Raw genomic sequence first — 19,046 nt, 5'->3', positions numbered from 1 at the left:
CTGGCCCAGGGTGTCCCTAGGATATCGCCTGACGCTGCCATTCTGGTTATCGGAAGTGTGGCTCGGCCGTCAGTCAGTATCTTGCTGTTCTCCAAGAGCGGACACTGGCTGCTTTGGGTGGAAGATGGTCCAGGCTGCTCCAGAACAACTGAGCACCTGGTGCTACTCAGGAGGAGTGGTCAGCATTGCAGGAGGCCACTGCGGCAATGCTGGGGCGTCCGCGGGGCAGTTGTGATGAGCCCAGCACTGCACCGGGTACTGAGGATGCACAAGGCGAGGAAGTCAGCTCCTACCCTCATTAGAACAGGGGTTTTGTGGACCCCAACGGCTGATGGACAGGCTTCAGAGGCTGCCTGAACACCTAAATCGGACACAAAGCTGTGCGAGCATGGGCGCAGGCACGAGGAGAAAATCCGAGGCTTTTACCAGATTTCCAAATGCGTAAGTGAACCAGAGTTAAAACTTTTACCTCTATAAATACGACTTAGAAGACTGCAAAGAATGAGGAGTTATGTTCTCATAGGCTTTGGGGGATAAAATTAACAATTTGATCTTGAAGTCTACATGGAAATTCAAAGGATTTTAAATATCCCAAGTAATCTTGAAAAAGAAGACAACTGGAAGATGTACACCACCTGATTTCAAGACTTACTATAAAGCTACAGTAATCAGGGGGCACCTGGGTGACTCGGTTAAGTGTCCAACTCTTGATTTCAGCTCAGGTCATGATCTCAGAGTGGTGGGATCGAGCCCCACGTCAGGCTCTGCACTGGGTGTGGAGCCTGATTGGGATTCTTTCTCTCCCTCTCCCCAACTCCTGCTCTCTTTCTCTAAAAAAAATTAAAAAATAATAAAAAAAAAACCTGCAGGAGTCAAGACATTGTGGTACTAGTATAAACAGATAAATCCATGGAACAGCACAGAGAGTTGAGAAATACACCCATACTTATAATACTTGTACAGCCAGTTGGTTTTTGACAAGAGTGCCAAGGCAATATAATGAGAAAAGCAGTCTTTTCAACAAACGGCATTGGAACAACTGGACATCCACAATGAATAAAAAGAAACCCCGGCTCCCACTTCTTACCACACACAAGCATTAACCTGAGATGGATCATGGACCTAACATAAAGTTTAAAATTAAGGAACTTTTAGAGAAAAAAATGAGTATCTTTATGCCTTGAGAGCAAGCAAAAGTTTCTTTGATCGGACACAGAAAACAGTAACTGTGAACAGAAAAATTGCTAAATTAGACTTCAACAAAATTTAAAATTTCTGCTCATCAAAGGATTGATCTACCATAAAAAAAATATAAGCAAGTTATATACTGGAAGAAAATATTTACAAAACCTAAACCCCCCCACCCCCAGAAAGAGAGTGGTATCCAAAATGCACAAAGGACTCCTATAACTCAATAATAAAGGACAGCCCAATTAAAAATGGGCAAAGACTGGAACAGCAGAAGATATTAAAAATGCTCAATATCATTAGTCATCAGGGAGACGCAAATTAAAACCAGAAGGAGACACCAGTCTACTCCCAGCAAAATTACTAAAATTTAAAAAGACTTACAGTCTTTGGTGAGGATATGAAGCAAGCAGAACACTCATGTCTTATTGGCTGGAGTGTAAAATGGTATAACCACTTGGAAATAAGTCTGGCGATTTCTTATAAAACTAAACATACAGCTACCCTATGATCCAGAAAGTCTATTCTCAGATATTTACACCCAAGAGAAATAGGTCTGAAAAACGTATCCAAGAATGTTCATAGCAGTTTCAGTCATAGTATTTCCAAACTGTGAATAGCACAAGTGTCCATCAACAGAACATTAACAGCTACTGTGGTTTGGTAACCACTCAGCAATAAAGAGGAATGAACTACTGATCCATGAAATGAGAGACAGGAAATCTCAAAGCATTATGCTGAGTGAAAGAATGATTGCGCAAGATGATTCCATTTATATGCTGTTCTAATCAATGGGTGGGAGAAAAAGTCAGTATAGTGCTTCCTGGAGGCAGGGACAGGCATGAAATTTACCAGGGAAGGGGCATGAGGAAACTGATATTTTTTACGTTACATTGATATTCTATTTCAAAGCTCATCAAATGGTCTAATGAAGAGTTGTGCATTTTGCTCTATGTGGATTTTATCCCCAAATGCTACAAACAATATTGAACTGTAGTCAATAACACGAATGCCGAAGATTTTGAGGGTGAAGTATACAGATGCTCGCAACTTTCTTTGACATGCACTGAAAATACTGGATTGAGGGATGAATAGAGGGATGGACAGATGGAGAGACTATGAGAGAGCAATTTTAGAAAATGTTAATGTTAACGGTAGACTTTAGGTGGTGGGTAACGGATGTACATGGTTCGATTCTTTCAGCTTTATGTTTAAAATTTTTCGTAAGAAAATGTAGAGAGAAGTGATTCAAAATATCATACCCTAAATGCAGGGCCCACCATATGGCATCCTGAATGAGCTCCACCATCAGGGCAGAAAAATCCTGCTCTGTAGAAAGGCAAAGACAATCTGCTTATGGTAAAGGCCCTTGAAACTGTTCAGGGTCCTTACAGCTCATTCTAAGCCATGACTTTCTCTATTTCAAAGGCAACCGTTCTGAAAATCCATGTAAGTCCAGAAAGCATCACACACAAATGCATCAGTCATGAAACACCAATGCAAGATTGCTGCATCTGAGTGGAGATTACTGGGGTTTTTTTGGCTGTATGTTTTTGCAAAGAGGAATCAGAAAACGGCTTAGTATGTAAGTGGTTGCAGTTCTAAGTAAGGCAGCTTCACTCCCCATCACTCGCTAACAGTTCCATTAATTATTTACCATCAGAGGCCCTGGGACATTGGAAAGCTGGCTGGAAGCAGCGAGGCATTGGCAGGTTGCAAGAAGGAGGTAGAATCAACAGCAGCAGCAGCCATCAGAAGGGGCACTTAATTATGTCATCACTCATCTTTCAAAATTAAACAAATATTTCCCTTATCTCTGTAAAATACAAGCGCGCATGTGTGTGTGTATGTGTGTGTGAGTATGTGTGTGTGTACGAGCAAGTATGAAGTGACCTCTTCTGTTTACTACAGGAACGTAAATAAAAACAGTTCACCTTCAGTCCCAGTTAAGCGACACTGAGAAGGCAGGACCTAGGGATTAGGGTGCATGTCAAATTACGAGGGCGGGGCACCTGGGTGGCTCAGTCAGTTAAGCGTCTGCCTTCTTCAGCTTAGGTCATGATCCCGGGGGTCCTGGGATCCACCCCCTTGTAGGGCTCCCTGCTCAGTGGGGAGCCTGCTTCTCCGTCTCCCTCTGCCTGCCGCTCTGCCTACTTGTGCTCTCTCTGTCGAATAAATAAATAAAATCTTTAAAAAAAAATTACAAGGGATGATTTTACTTTAACTTGACTTTTAAATAATGCAGCATATGTGCAGAAAATGATGTAATCAGAATCAAGACTCTGCTCGATTCTATTTATAATTTTTTAATATTGCGGTGTTTTCAGTTTTGAATCTGATTTTCTTCGGTTGTGTGGGCAACGTATGTCCACCGTCAGTGGTGCTGAGAGCTGGGGGCTCTGGTGCAATTGAATTGTTGGAAGGACGTTATGGGAAAACATCCGCAAATGCACGTGCATTTAATTTAATCTGCCAACTTCTTTTAATTTCCTGACATTATGAAGACAAGGGTTAACATATATTTACATTGAAAGAAAAAAGACCACAGTGCTCATCGTTAGTATTAAGGATGGGCTGGGGTGGAATTAATAACGGAATTAGAAAAGATTTTTCTGCTTTATTTTCCATGTTCCGCATAATGGAATTAAATGACTGTTTTAGTTTAAACTTTAAAGAGATTGCACAAGTAATAAAAGAACACATTCTCATCGAAAAAAAAAAATAGAACTACAGCATGTATAAAGCAGAAACCTCTCCTCCCCACCATCAGACACCTTTTCTTAGAGATATTTACTTTTATAGTACTTTCCCCCCAAATACTACAGTTTTGTAGTTGACAACTGGTGATCTCTGATTTAAACTTAAAGCGGGGGAATGTATTTATGCGAGATTATTCAGCGATTTGTGCCTATTTATCAACCACTGTCCATATTATACTCTTGTATGCAGTAAAATATGACAGTTCTAAATATTTTCCTCATACGGCTGTAAAATTCATATTAAAAATATCAACACTCAAAACGTACTCTATTTCAATAAAATATTAATGTACCAAATAAGCAACAAGAACCAGAAAACAATCGTAGAACATTAGAATGACTCAGCTTCAAATTAAAAAAAAAATTCTTTTTAGTTTTCTATTACAATGTCATTACTTTCTTGTACAGCAATGAACATTCCGTATACACATTTAGAGAGACACACACACTACAAATAGGCATCTCACTTGCTTTTAATGCAAAATTAATATGTTTAATGAAGTAAGTTACCAAGTAAAGGAGCAGAAGGGAAAACCAGGAGCAAGAGCACAATTTTTTTTTTTTTTTGGTGGTGTTACTTGTTTGATTTTTTAGGAGTTGGTTAATTAGAAGAGCCAAAGAGAGGAGACTGCAAATATAGTGGATGGCTAGGGTCATGGATTCAGCCCGTGCAGAATTATTAAGAAGACAAGAAACACCTACAGTAAGCTGTGAGGGGATAAGTGGACAACATATTTGTGGCTGGTGACAAAGGTTAATAGCTACATAGCCTGGTAGTTAAATATGCTGGTCATGGACACTAATTAAAGTTCATTATGTGAAGAATGGGTTAAAACAATATTTAAAAGCCTGTGCAATGAGAACATTATTTATAATCACTTTCAAATTAATATTCTATTTATAAAGAAATACTTTTCAGTAACACTGAAAAAGCTCCACATTTGGCCATTTCGAGGAGAAATGGTTTTGGTTGCCAAAGACTCAGTATCTAAATATCATTTCTGTAATTCAGGTTTTAGAAATACAGAGTATTTTGGCAACAGGAAAACTAATGGAAATTATTCTCTTATTTTGGGAAATGGTAAAATAGAATTTCATGAATATTATAGTGATGTCCACTGTAAAAGCCACATTCCTTACATGAACAGTTCCTTGTGGACCTCCCCCCTTAAAGAATGTCCTCCATTGTTTGTCGGTTTGGAGTCTGTTCTGTTCTTACATCCTTTTGTTGTTGTTTTTCTGTCCTTATATCCTAAGGAGAGTCTTATCTTTTCTTCTAGCAGAGTATTTGGTAAATCATCCCTCCTGACCCAAAAATCAGAATAAAATTCTCTCTCTATTGTTTTTTTCCTACAAATCTAGGACAATGGAGAAGTAATATGAGAGTGACTTTAATTCTGTAAGTTCTAAATTTTGGCTATATATATATATATATATATATATATATATAGACTCTCATATATATAATCATGTGATTATATATAATCATATAATTATTAATATTACATATTATAATCATATATATTATAGACCTATATAATATATATTATATTTAATTCTCTCTTCCCCACCAAAGAAAACACGTATGATGGAAAGAATATGCTGTCTGTCAATTCAAAATCTGTTGCATCCTCTGTATATCCTAGAAAAGACACTCACATTTTACTTGCACATCCATGAATTTTTTTTTATTACGTTCATCTCTATCAACAGAGTTGCAAAAAGTAAAAACCTATCTACCAACCCCCAGTTCACAACCAAGCAAACAAAAGTAAACTTTAGGATGCTACTGACCTGGTCATAATTGCTTAAGGACCTTGCCGTGCCATCCTCCACGTAGTCCCTGTGTGGCCAGAGCACGGGGGCAGGGGCGGCCCCTCCCCGGTGGGGGTACCCTCCTGGTCCTGCAGGGGCTCACCTGCTGTAGCCCCCCGCTTCACCAGCCTCCCGCTGGAAGGATGCTTCTTTCTTTGCAGCTATCACTCTAGGATTTAGCCTCAGTAAGCAATTTTCATCTCTGGGTCGAATTACGTTGAAATCCAACCCTTTATTTATTCGGGGAAGAGGCAGAGGCTGGGGGGTGTGGAGGGCGACATGACCCCCAGGGTGACCCCCGGTGGTAATTCCTCACCAGCTCCAGATGGCCGGGGCTCAGCCCCATCACGCTAGGCCACTTGGATCGACCAGCATCAGCCAAGCAAGTGCAGGGAGCGATGGCATCCTGGCTCATGGCTCACGGAGAACGGCGCTCAGCTCCGCAATGGAGGCTGCGTGCTTCCCAGACCTCAGAGCCTCGCAGCACAGATGCACAACTTCTCTGTGCATCTTCTTGCCAAATGGATTTTTGTTAATAGAAGGAGGATGTGCAGTTATATACACAAACAGCTCACACAAGGGAGAGTCACAAGTAAAAGTACTATTTTCTTTAGAAATAAAAAATACAATTAATCATAAGATGCCATGTTATACCCACCTGGCACAGGTAGAATTTAATGAATTCTAACCTTCATTGCTGGCCAGAGCGTGGTGACATTTGTCATTGGGGGCGGCCGGGCAAATTGTATGGCTGTTTCAGAAAGCAATAGGGACGATACTATGTAGCAAGACCCCATTCTCCTAGGAATTTATCTGAAGAAGTAACAGGGCACACACATAAAGATCCACTCCTAAGGTAAGACACCGCCCTGCCGAGTTACCTATGACAGCAGAGGGAAGAACCCGCTAACCACATAAATGACCGATATCAGGGACTTAGGGATTGGCTTACGGAAAAGGCAATGTCTAGGTGCCCAGTACTGACTGGTGCTTGGTTTTTGTCATTTAATCTAATGCTCACAGCACCACCCCGAGTAGGTGTCATGGCTGCCCTTTTACAGATGAGGGAGGAGAGGATGCAGACCTGGTCCATGGTGATAGAGCTGGCCGGGAGCTGGGCAACAGTGGAAACAGGTCTTTCTGACCCAGAGCTCAGAATTTCCACTACTCCGCTTTCCAGTTTAATACCTGTTATAGCTTGCATGTTTGGGAACCCTCAAAATTCATGTTTTAATCCTGATCCCCAGGGTGCTGGTATTAGGAGGCGGGGCCTTAGGGAGGTGACTGGGTCATGAAGATGGAGCCCCCCACAATGGGATTAACGACCACATAGAAGACACACAAGAGAGCTTACTTCACGGCTCTCTGCCTAGTTAAGTTCCAGTAAGAAGATGGCGTCTGCACACCAGGAAGTGGGCCCTCACCACGAATGGAATCTGCTGGCACCTTGACCTTGGACTTCTAGCCTCCAGAACAGTGTGAAATGGAGTCTGTTGTCTAAGCCACCCAGACTGTGGCAACTTGTTACAGCAGCCGAGCTGAATTTCCAAACAGTGCCTCAAGGTAATTCAGAATGAGCAGCTACCATGCAGCCGGTATAACAGATAATAATGAAGACTAATAATGAAAAATGCTTCCATAACATTAACCTAAAGTATAGGATATGGGGCATGGACTGAAGCATCATGGGAAAATACCTAACAGAACACTGGGGGACACCATTTGAAAATATGCAAAGTAACAGAATTTACTCCAGGTTGGTAGATTATATGGCATTAAAGTGCTTTGAAAGAAAGGTTTCTAATGTGTAGAGTCTATTATTTTCATTTACAAAAATTGAGTCTCTCTCTCTGTTTAGAAAGAAAGTTTGAAGAACACACGTATGTGACAGTAGCACTTGCCTCCAGCAGGTGCAATGAATGGAGATTTTTTTTTTTTTAATTTGGGCTTTTCTGTGTTTTCCAAAATTTTTTTCCCCTCACCAAGGATGCACTGACTTTGAAATGAAGAAAAAGAAATTACAAGATGAAAGATATCCAGCCCAAGTTTGACTACTTCCACCCTGACTTCATGAACTGGTTCTTTGATGGCCTTATCTAAACTGAAGAAACCAATGGTTGGAGAAACCAATTGTTTCAGTTCTGGGAAAAGCCAGAGAACAAGAAAATCTCTTGGGACAATAATCTGCAAGCACGTCACAGATTTTAAAAGATAAAAATCAAACAATCTAGTAATAATAATAATGTTTAGTGTGCCAGTAATCAGTGCCATTTATCAAGTTCTGCCTGATGATGTAAGAAATCTCATCACCGCACTCCATGAGGTGACCAGTACTCTGAGGGGTTACAGAAGCTCCCCTACTCAGCTCCCAACAGCAGAGCTGGGAGCCCCTCCCCCCCCAACACCTGCCACCAAAGTCTGACCCCTAACCCCCCAGGCTGTGTGCTCCCAGCCAAACATGTCATGCTTATCTGGAACATAATGTGCTTGGCAAACACAGAACTAAAGGTGAGATGATCCTATCTCATTAGATGCAAAAACCAGAGAGGAAATGATGGAAGTCAACTCCTTCATGAATTTTCTGGGACAGCGGAAGAGAAACACAGAAATACAGTGCTACAAAGATGAATTCTTTCCTGCACTTAGTTCCTCTTCCAAAAATGCATTTATTTATTGCTCATTTATTCTAGAACTATCATACACCCAGTGTATGCTGAGCTAGACCCTGGGGACACAGCTTGACGAAACAGAAGGAAGAGCTAGCGTGTGAGGCTATCTTCTTCCCAGATTTTAAACACCTACCACAGAAACCAGGCTGGAGAGACTTGAGACGAACACTGCCCTGGTAAAGAAAGAGGAACCATCCTTTTGGGGGAAATAAAAATCACAGAAGTAAGACACTTCCTTTATTTAATACTCACATAATATAAAATAGCACGATCTGAAGACAGAAAGAGAAATCAGTCACAACGTGGGGAGGGGATTGTGTTTATAAACACTGAGGGAGAAGGCCACCCTTTGTCACACCAATCCGGCTTCTGGGGAACTGATTTTCAAGGGATTAATTCTACACGTTTAAAAACACTATTCAAAAAAAAAAAAATGCATGAAGGTGCTGATTGCAGTACTGTTTCCCAGAGCAAAGGAGGGTGGTATGCCAAGGACCGAATGCATTATAAATGCTTATGGTGTTGAGCACACGGAGGGGACACCGCAGCACAGACAGGCTGGCAGGAAGGAAAGACTCTGAGACGGTAACACTGGTTTTTTCTACGTGGTAGAATTTGAGGTGATCCTTTCCATTTGCTCTATTTCCCAGTTACTTCTGTTACTGCTGTCATGGAAAAGTAGTTTTTAAAAATCTACTTTTTAGGTTAGCAAAGTAGAACTGCTGGCTGAGTCCACCTTCCTCTTCACAAAGATCGGCGCAAGGGAAGGGAGAAAAGATCTCATCCTAAAGGGAAGTAAAGCATGAGGCACCCAGATTTTTTTCAGTGGTGTCCCAAGAACCATGAGCTATGCTAGAACATGGTGATGGAAATGCCACTCAACTCAGAGGATAAGACTTGGGTTCAAGTCCTGTCTTGGCTGCTTAATGGCTGCATGGTCTTGGCAAGGGTTTATGTCTGAATCTTGTTGCCTCTTGTAAAAACAACAAAAAGACACATTAAAAAACTATTGCAAAATTCATGACCAAAAAAAAAAAAAAAAAAGACTGGCATACAAAGGGGGTTATTTGCAGGAAGCTTACCCTCTTCCTCGCCCTTTCCTTCCCTACACTGAAGCCTCATCCCACCGTGGACCCCCAGCTCACTCAGCCTTCCCTCCGGTGTTTCTCTCACACCCGGAAGGAGGCCCACCCCTTCACCATTTATCAAAGTTCTCCTGCTTCCAGGCTCAGCACAGATGCTACTCCCCAGGGAAGACTTGGGGGGCGCTCTCCATGGGCTCCCTTCTCCTTCTTCTGCCTGACCGGGACCGTCCTCTTGTGAGGTGTCTGTCTACCTCCTTTCCGCCCAGCAGCGTTGCAGCCTGGGCCCTACTTCCTCAGAGTCATGCCCAGCACTGTGCCATGCACACAGTAGGTGCTCGTTCAGAGTTTCTTGCATCCAATTTGTTGAACCTCCAGAGCTCTCCGCGTGTCAGGAAGGGGTTCACCTATAAACTTGCTCATTTGCAGCACCGTTCAGAATGGGCACGGGGGCACCGACTTCTGCTAAAAGAGGAGAAGGATGTCTTCAGGCCCTTCTGGATGTATTTTCCATGCAGGACTTCATTCTGGCCTCCCAGCCTTGCTTCCACCCCACCCACCTGCTCCAGGGTTCACGTCAGGTCAAAATCTAGACTGTTTCAAGATAATACTCTGGGACTTTCCAATTCATGAAAGTATCCCAGGACTTAGTCACACACGATGTGGGAGAAGGAGGCCCTCCCATACAGGAACGGAAGAGTGGAATGGCCAATGGCCGTGTCACTTCCTTCTGTATCCAGCTGGGCATGTATCTCTACATCACCCCCTTGTGCCTCCTGGAGGTAATGGCAGCACCCACCTGACCCAGGTGGTGGTAAGGTCAAATGAATGGAAGTAGAGAAGTATGGAAAGTGCTAGAACACTACCCGACCCTTAGTGGGCGCTAGATAAAGGCTTAGCTCTTATTATCATTATTTGAAATTAAGTCAAATGTGGCCTGTGTCTAAAAAGTTGTGAAGTCTGAGGTTCTATCTTACGCCTCAGGCATCGGAGATAAATCATGTGAATTCAAACGGACAAGCTGTGGTCTTCTGTATCTTATCTACTGAACTCTGGGTCAGATGTGAGTGGGGGCCAAGCAGTGGAAGAAAAGGGCTTGCCTCTAGCACCCTTGCTGAGCTGGCGGGGGAGCAGGGGTACGGATGCACCCCAAATGCCTGGGCATCAACTCCAGGCAGGGCGGTATACGCCAGTGGACACCACCACCACCCTGCACATTTCCTAGCACACAGCGAAAGCCCCAAGAATATGCACAGAAACGCTGCTGGCCAACATAATGGGCCGCCACTGTTTACTCTGACAGTGACCTTATCTAAAAATGCTGCCGAATGAGATCAGCCAAGTTCAAGGAAGTGGCTTCAGAGTTCGTTTTGATTAATAGCTCTTCTTTCAAATTTGTCTTAGCCCGTGAGGGTTGCTGTAAGGGAATACCACAGACTGGATGCCTTACAAACAGCAGAGATGTGTTTCTCACCGTTCTGGAGGCTGCAAGTCTGAGATCAGGGTGCTGGCATGGTTGGTGACCTCTTCTGGGTGGCTGACCTCTCATGATATCCTCGCATGGCCGAAGGGGGCCAGGGAGCTCTGCGGGGTCTCTTCCGCGAGAACACTAATCCTATCATCCATGTGACTCAATCTAGGCCCAAAGGACCCATGTCCTCATATCATCACCTTGGGGGCGAGGGTTTCAACGTATAAATTTTGGTGGGACACAAACACTCAGGCCATGGCAATGATCTTGCTTAAAAGCAGGGGAAATGCCCAATAATATTTCCATGTAGGAGGTGACCTTATAGTTAATATGGTTTTTAATCCTGGAGGCAGTGTTCAGAGTTAACTGCTTGGTTAATCACTGTAAAATCCTTGATAGGAAATTACTGGGATTAAAAAAAACAAAACAAAACCAAACCCAAACCAAAAACTGGTTGTAATCAAAAGCCTGACTGGCAATTTGATACTTTCTCCATGGAAAGGTGCTAGGATCCAACGTCACTGTCCCTTCTCAGAGAAGAGAGTGGCCCAGGACAAGAGTCAAGGAACACCCCCCAAAGAATAGCATGCTAATAAATGCTGTCTGTACAACTGGGCGGCCACATGGGAGAGGTACGGTCAGATCCATTCCTCACTGAGAAACCAGGATGGTTCCACATGGATCAGACCCATGAATGTAAAAAATTAAACCACGTAAGCAATAGAAAAAAACAGGTGAATTCCCTTTTAACCTAGGAGAGTATAACCCCTTAACTGTGACACAAAACCCAGTAGCAATAAAAGACTGATAAATCTGACCACATTTTAAAAATAACAGTGTTATCAAATATAATTCACACACCATAAAATCCAATGATGCCGTTTACGTGAAATGTGCAGAATGGGCAAAGCTACAGAGATGGAAAGTCAATTCATGGCTGTCAGCAGCTGGGGGAGGGACGAGTAGGGAGGGACTGCTCATTCGTGCAGGGTCTCTTTCTAGAGTGATCAAAGTATTTTACTTTTAGAGGACTGATGATTGTTGCACAATTCTAGGAATATCCTAAAAACCAGTGAACTGTGCACCCTAAAATGGTGAATTTTATGATGCATGATTTTTTTTGCACATGGATATCCAGTTGTCCCAGCACCGTTTGTTGAAAAAATGATTATTTTCCTCTGAATTGTATTAGTGTCCTTGTCAAAAATCTTCTGACCATAAATGCATGGGTTTATTTCTGCACTACTAATTGTATCCCACCGATCTATAGGTCTACCCTAATGCCAATACCACAGTCTCTCTAACTCTGTAGTACATTTTGAAATCAGATAGTCTGAGTCCTCCAACTTTGTTCTTCTTTCTCATTTTGGCTATTCTAAGTCTCTTGAGTTTCCACATGAAGTTTAGGCTCAGCTTGTCAATTTCTGTGATTATTTCAGCTGGGATTCTTATAAGGACTGCATATGCAGTCCAATTTTGGGAATATTGCCATGTTAACATTACTAAGTCTTCCAACCCACGAACATAGGACGTTTTTTCCCATCTATTTCGGTTTTCTTTAACTTCTTCCAACCATGTATTGTAGTTTTCAGTGTATAAATCTTGCACTTCTTTTATTACATTTATTCTCAATTGTTTTATTCTTTTTGGTGCTATTGTAAACGTATTTTAATTTCATTTTCAGACTGTTCATTGAAAGTATGTGTAACTACAATTGATGTTTACATTTTAATCCTCTATCTTGCAACCTTGCTGAATTGACTTATTAGTTCTAAGTTTTTGTAGATTCCCTAGGATGTTCTATAGAAAATATTAGGTCATCGACAACTAGATAGTTCCACTGTTTCCTTTACAATCTGGATGCCTTCTATTTCTTTTTCTTGTTTCATTGTGCTGGCTAGACACTTCAGTATAATGTTGATTGACGTTGTGACATTGGACTTCACAGTTTTGTTCCTGGTGTGAGAGAGAAACCATTCAGTCTTTTATAATTAAATATGATGTTAATTGTGGGTATTTAATAGACGTCCCTTATCAGGTTGAGGAAGTTCCCATCCATTACTGGTTTACTGAATTCTTTGTCATCAAAGGGTGTTGGATATTGTCAAATGTTTTTTCTGTGCTGAGATGATCATGTGTTGTTGGTTTTTTTCCCTTTTTCTGTTACTATGATGTATTCTATTGATTGATGTTAAACCAAGCTTGCAGTCCTTGGATAAATCCCAGCTGGTCATGTTATATAATCCTTTTGATATATTACTGGATTTGGTTTGCTAATATTCTGTTGAGTATTTGCATCTGTATTCATAAGAGATACTGGTCTGTAGTTTTCCTGTGGTATCTTTGGTTTTGGTTTCAGGGTAATCCTGGGTTCATAGATTGAACTGGGGAGTGTTCCCTCCTCTCCTATTTTTTGGAAGAGTTTGTGAGGTTGATGTTAATTCTTTAAATGTTTGGTAAAATTTACCAACGAAGCCATCTCTGGGCCTGGCTTTTCTTTTGGGGAGTTTTGGGATTACTAATTCAATGTAGCTACTTATTATAATTCCGTTTGGATTTTCTATTCCTTCTTGAGCCAGTTTAGATAGTTTGTGTCTTTCCAGGAATTTATCCACTTCATTGAGGTTATTGAATTTGTTGGTGTACAACTGTGCATAGGATTCTATCATAATTCTTTTTATTTTTGTACAGTTGGTAGTGATGTCCCCTTTTTACTCTTGATCTTAGTAATTTCAGACTTGTCTCTTACTTTTCTTAGTCCGTTTAAGTGAAAATTTGCCAATATTGTTGATTTTTTTCAGAAACGAACTTTCGGGTGCACTGATTTTTCTCTATTGTTTTTCTAGTCTCTATTTCATTTATTTCTGCTCTTTGTTCTTCCTTCTGCTTGCGTTGGGTTTAGTCTGTTCATCTTTTCCTAGTGTGAGATCTTTTTTTTTAAGTCTAGATGATCGTAGCTAGAAATTTCCTTCTTTTTTTTTTTAAAGATATTATTTATTTGGCAGAAAGAGAGACAGCCAGCAAGAGAGGGAACACAAGCAGGGGGAGTGGGAGAGGAAGAAGCAGGCTCATAGCGGAGGAGCCTGATGTGGGGCTCGATCCCATAACGCCGGGATCACGCCCTGAGCCGAAGGCAGGCGCTTAACCGCTGTGCCACCCAGGCGCCCCTAGAAATTTCCTTCTAAGCACCACTTCAGCTGCATCCCCTAAGTTTTAGTATGTCGTGTTTTTGTTTCCATTCACCCCAAAGTATGCTCAAATTTCTCTTGTGATTTCTTCTTTATTATTTTTTTAAGATTTCTTTTTTTTTTTTTTAAGATTTTATTTATTTATTTGAAAGAGAGAGAGAATACAAGTAGCCAGAGCAGCAGGCAGAGGGAGAAGCAGGCTCCCCATGGAGCAGGGAGCCTGATGCGGGGCTCGATCCCAGGGCTCTGGGATCATGAGCTGAGCTGAAGGCAGACACTTAACTGACTGAGCCACCCAAGGGCCCCTGTGATTTCTTCTTTAACATGATTACTTAGAAGCATGTTGTTTCATTTACACATATTTGTGAATTTCCCAAATTTCCTTCTGTTATTGATTCCTAATTTCATTCCACTGTGCTCAGAGAACATGTGTTGTATGATTTCGATCTTTTTAAATTTGTCGAAGCTTGTTTAAAATTTTAACATGTAAGGAAAAACCACCACAAAAGTCTGTGTGGCCCAAAACACACAAACAGGGTAACAAGACAAATGACAAATAAGAGAAAAAATTGCAACTTCTATCATAGATGAAGGGTTAATATGATGAGACAGGCATGTTCTTACACTACTGGAAGGAACGCAACATCGTGCAACCCCTATGGAGGGGAATTTACCAATACCTAGCAAATTACATCTGCATTTCCCTTCTTAGCCAACACTCTGGCTTTTAGAAATTTACACCAAAGGTACGATGTCAAAAATGTAAAATGATATCTACACAAGGCTATTCACTGCAGCATTATTGTGGAGGAAGCAATCCAGATGTCATCTGCAGAGAAATGGCTAAATAAACTCCGGGACTGCACAGAATAAGTCCTATGCAGTGGGAAGAAGGAAAGAGAAGAAGTTCTAATATACTCTGGGGTCATCTCCTATTGTTCTGTGATTCTCAGGGCAGCTCCCATTACCTCCTTCCGGGGGTGGGCAAACAACATTCCAGCCCCTGAGACCCTGGGTGCTGGGTCTGCTCACCCTGTTCTAGAGCTGGAAGACAGAGACTCAGCAGAGGGTCAACGAAGAGCCTAAACTTTGCCTCCAAGTGGCAGCCCCAGCACAACACAGGGCAGGAGCCCAGCACTCACGCTTGGTTTGCTCTAACCATCAAATGACACTTGTTCCTGGAAGGTGAGGCTTGCTCTCTTCCTCCCTGTCACCATGCCCACCACTCACTCTGCCAAGGATTCTCTTGAAGCATAATCTCCATGCATCCATAAGTACCGATGGTAGGGACAGAACTTGTAAGGAGGTGTACCCCCCGTTTCCCACCACCACCCCCAGGCAGAGTCCGAGTGCACCTTCCTTCCAGACACATACACACACCAAGACAAGCTGGCTTTGGGGAAAACACCTGGGGATCTCTTGAGAGAATGAGATTAGAGATTGAGGACAGAGACGGTATTTTGTGAACTTCAGAGGAAGATCTGAGCGGATGAGTTCTAAGGTTTGGCTGTGTGCTTTAAGTGGAATTCCCCACAGATGCCTTGTCAAGAAGCTTTAGTAAACATTTAAGCTGCTTTTTGATTTTAAGATTCTAGGCTGGAGTTTCCTTAGAATACATCACTGTGTTGTGATGACAGAGGCCACGAAGTGGCTCAGAGTCCCCTGGATCTCACATAAATATTCATCTATTTTCCACTTTAAAAAAAAATTATTTATTTATTTATTTATTTATTTATTTATTTATTTTAGAAACAGAGAGAGAGCACGTGCAGGAGGTGGGGCAGAGGGAGAGGGAAAGAGACAGAATCTTACACAGGCTCCACACCCAGCATGGAGCCCGATGTGGGGCTCGATCCCACAACCCTGAGATTATGACCTGAGCTGAAATAAGAGTCAGATGCTTTACTGACTGAGCCACCCAGGGGCCCCCTCCACTCTCTTTTTTAACAAACAGATTATACTATGATTATGTTCTGCAACTCACTTTTCCCACTTAGAAGTTCCTCTGTATCTGCACATGGAGACCCAGACATCTCATTTCATGGTAGTTCTTTGCCCTCACTGATAGGCTTTTAGGACATTTCTAGTTTTTTGTAATTCCCTGCTGTGCTGAACTTCCCGTGTGTGCCTTTCTGCTCACCTGTGAACTGTATCTTCAGGTTGATTCGGAGCAGTGGAAGAAGAAGACGATATATCGAGCCTCCATTTTTATAAAGACGGCCAATTTACTTTTCCAAAAGTTGTACCAGTTATAGCCTGACATAGTTATCAACTCAAGATTAGTTAAAAATACGAAAAATGGAACAAAAATTATATCCTTGCTATATTAAATAACATCAGACTTCCTGATTTTCCCCAATCTGAAAAGCAAAAGGACATATCTCATGGTTGGCTTTGATTTGCATTTCTTTCCATATGAATGACATTCAGCACGTTTTCATAGGGAGACCCACCATTTCCATCTTTTGCAATGAACTTAACTCTGTCCTCGCATTTCTTGGTTCATTTGGAGATTCGACTGTTCTTTTTCCCATTGATCGGCAAGCACTCTTTGTGGTGTATGTGGAAAATCGTTTTTACTTGCTTGTTGTTTGTCATTTGCAGAGGATTTTCTGCAGAAGAGTTCCACCTGTTATGGAATCACGGTTATTAATCTTCTCTGTGTTAACGAGGTTTGTGTGGTGATGACAGCTTTCATGTACAAATGTGTGAAAGCAACAGGCAAGGTACAGACCGGTGGCTGTGATCAGCTACGTTCTGTGTAAAGGAGGGAGAATAAGATTCTGTGTTGCTTGTATACATACATATAAAGCACTTCTGGAATGACATGAGAATCTAAGACTTGTAGATTGATACTTAGGGTTTTGGAACCGTGTGATCCATAGCCAAACAGCTAAAGTTTTTGAATCTTGGCAAGGGGGGAAAATGAGGTCATTTGCTTTTCCTTTTTCTCTGCATGTCTTCAAGCAACAAAAATTGACTCCAGCTGATCCACCTCCATCCTGGGACTGCCAGCTGCCTTCCAAATCCAAGAGCAGGCAGACACGGAAGAAGCAAAGAGCCAGGACTGGGGATCCTCCGTGGCTCTCAGAGTTCTGAGTTGAGGTACTTAATACGTGGATTTGAGGGGAGCCCCATGCATGATGAGAGGGATTACAACGCGGCTTGTAGACAGTGAGAAGCCAACACCACGAACACATCGTGTGCAAGACAGCGTTTAACAGAAGCGAATGTGCGCAGCCTCTCGCCTTTGCCCTAAGACAGAAACGCGGAGGAGATCTTCAGTCTGAGCAAGAGCTGACATTCCTGGGAGCTGTGCTCCTCGGGGGCCGAATCCGGGGTGTGGTGGAGGTGCACCCCGCGGCTCTGTGGTTGTCACCTTCACGGCCTCTTGGAAATGCCCACGCGCGCAGTACGAGCCTTCCTCACCGTGGGATGAACCCTGCTGCCAGACAATAGGGCTCTTTGTTTCTGTGAGTGATATCCTGATTACTAAAGTGAGGAGCTCCGTGATTCTCGGGAGCCGCAAACATCCCAAGAACGCCTGGGCTCCGCTGCCATGGCCGCTGGCCCACCGACACCTGCCTCCCACCTGCCTGCACCGCTCCTCTGCGACCCGTGTTCACGGCATTCCCTCCGGACAGCTGGAGGCTGAACACTGCACGAACTCAAGAATATTAGAACTCTGAGCCTCACTGAGAGTGTTCTTCCATGAGACAAACGCACTTTGCTCACTTGGCAAAAAAAAAAAAAAAAAAAAAAGACCATGAACATGATGGAAGGAAAGATTTTGACTTTAATGAGAATGTTTTGGCTTTAACATTGTAATCAAACAACTTTTAATTAAATTAAGTTTTAATTAAAACGATTCTATCTTGCGGGTTAGATTTGGGCTCATTGCTTTTTCATTCTACCCACACGTGAACACGAGGACCAGCCACATTTTCAATCCTGGGCCTTCAAATAAAATCAGAGACACCTCTATTTTTAAGAACTACCATTTTAATCATCAACAGTATTTAGCACTTTCACTGGCAGAAATCCAGTCCAGGGGAAGCTAGGTAACTTGCCTGACAGGGAAAGAGAAAGAAATCAACACAAACCAAGGGGCTGTGTGTGGATCACATGAGCAGGGGAATCGCACCTGTATGGTACTAAGTGTTCTGCAAACACATTCTAACAACTCCTGTGTTACAGGTAAGGACTGGGCTGTGGAGGGACCAGGATTTTTTTTTTTTTTTAAGATTTTATTTATTTGAGAGAGAGCACAAGCAGGGGGAGGGGCAGAGGAAGAAGGAGAAGCAGACTTCCCACTGAGCAAGGAGCCCAATGTGGGGCTCGATCCCAGGACCCCAAGATCATGACCTGAGCCAAAGGTAGACACTTAACTGACTGAGCTACCCAGGTGCCCCAGACATCAGGATTTGAACCCAGCTCCTTCCGACTGCAAAGCCCACATTCTTGACACTGTCACCTGCTTTTCCTACAAACTACACACCTCAGAGGTATCAAGAAGATGCTAGAAGATGGAATTAAGACAGCAGCCTGAACCCTCATGTAGTCATCACCTCCTGCCCCAAATCCTTGGAAATCGTATTTAAAAAAAAACTACCTGGGGGGCGCCTGGGTGGCACAGCGGTTAAGCGTCTGCCTTCGGCTCAGGGCGTGATCCTGGCGTTATGGGATCGAGCCCCACATCAGGCTCTTCCGCTATGAGCCTGCTTCTTCCTCTCCCACTCCCCCTGCTTGTGTTCCCTCTCTCGCTGGCTGTCTCTATCTCTGTTGAATAAATAAATAAAATCTTTAAAAAAAAAAAAAAAAACTACCTGGGGCACCTGGGTGGCTCAGTCGGTTAGGCGTATGACTCTTGGTTT

At 42.6% G+C, this 19,046-nt stretch overlaps 1 protein-coding gene across 4 annotated transcripts in view; it reads right to left on the bottom strand.

Moving 5' to 3' along the window:
- The window catches only part of LRRK1 (leucine rich repeat kinase 1), a 120,976-nt gene that overhangs the window by 81,279 nt on the left and 20,651 nt on the right, over positions 1-19,046 (bottom strand). The window lies entirely within an intron of this gene.

This window comes from Ursus americanus, chromosome 28 (assembly GCF_024610735.1).
Source record: "Ursus americanus isolate L20-20 chromosome 28, mUrsAme1.1.p, whole genome shotgun sequence".
NCBI lineage: Eukaryota > Metazoa > Chordata > Mammalia > Carnivora > Ursidae > Ursus > Ursus americanus.
The sequence above is the reverse complement of the archived record's forward strand: the minus strand, read 5'-3'. Positions and strand labels throughout refer to the sequence as shown.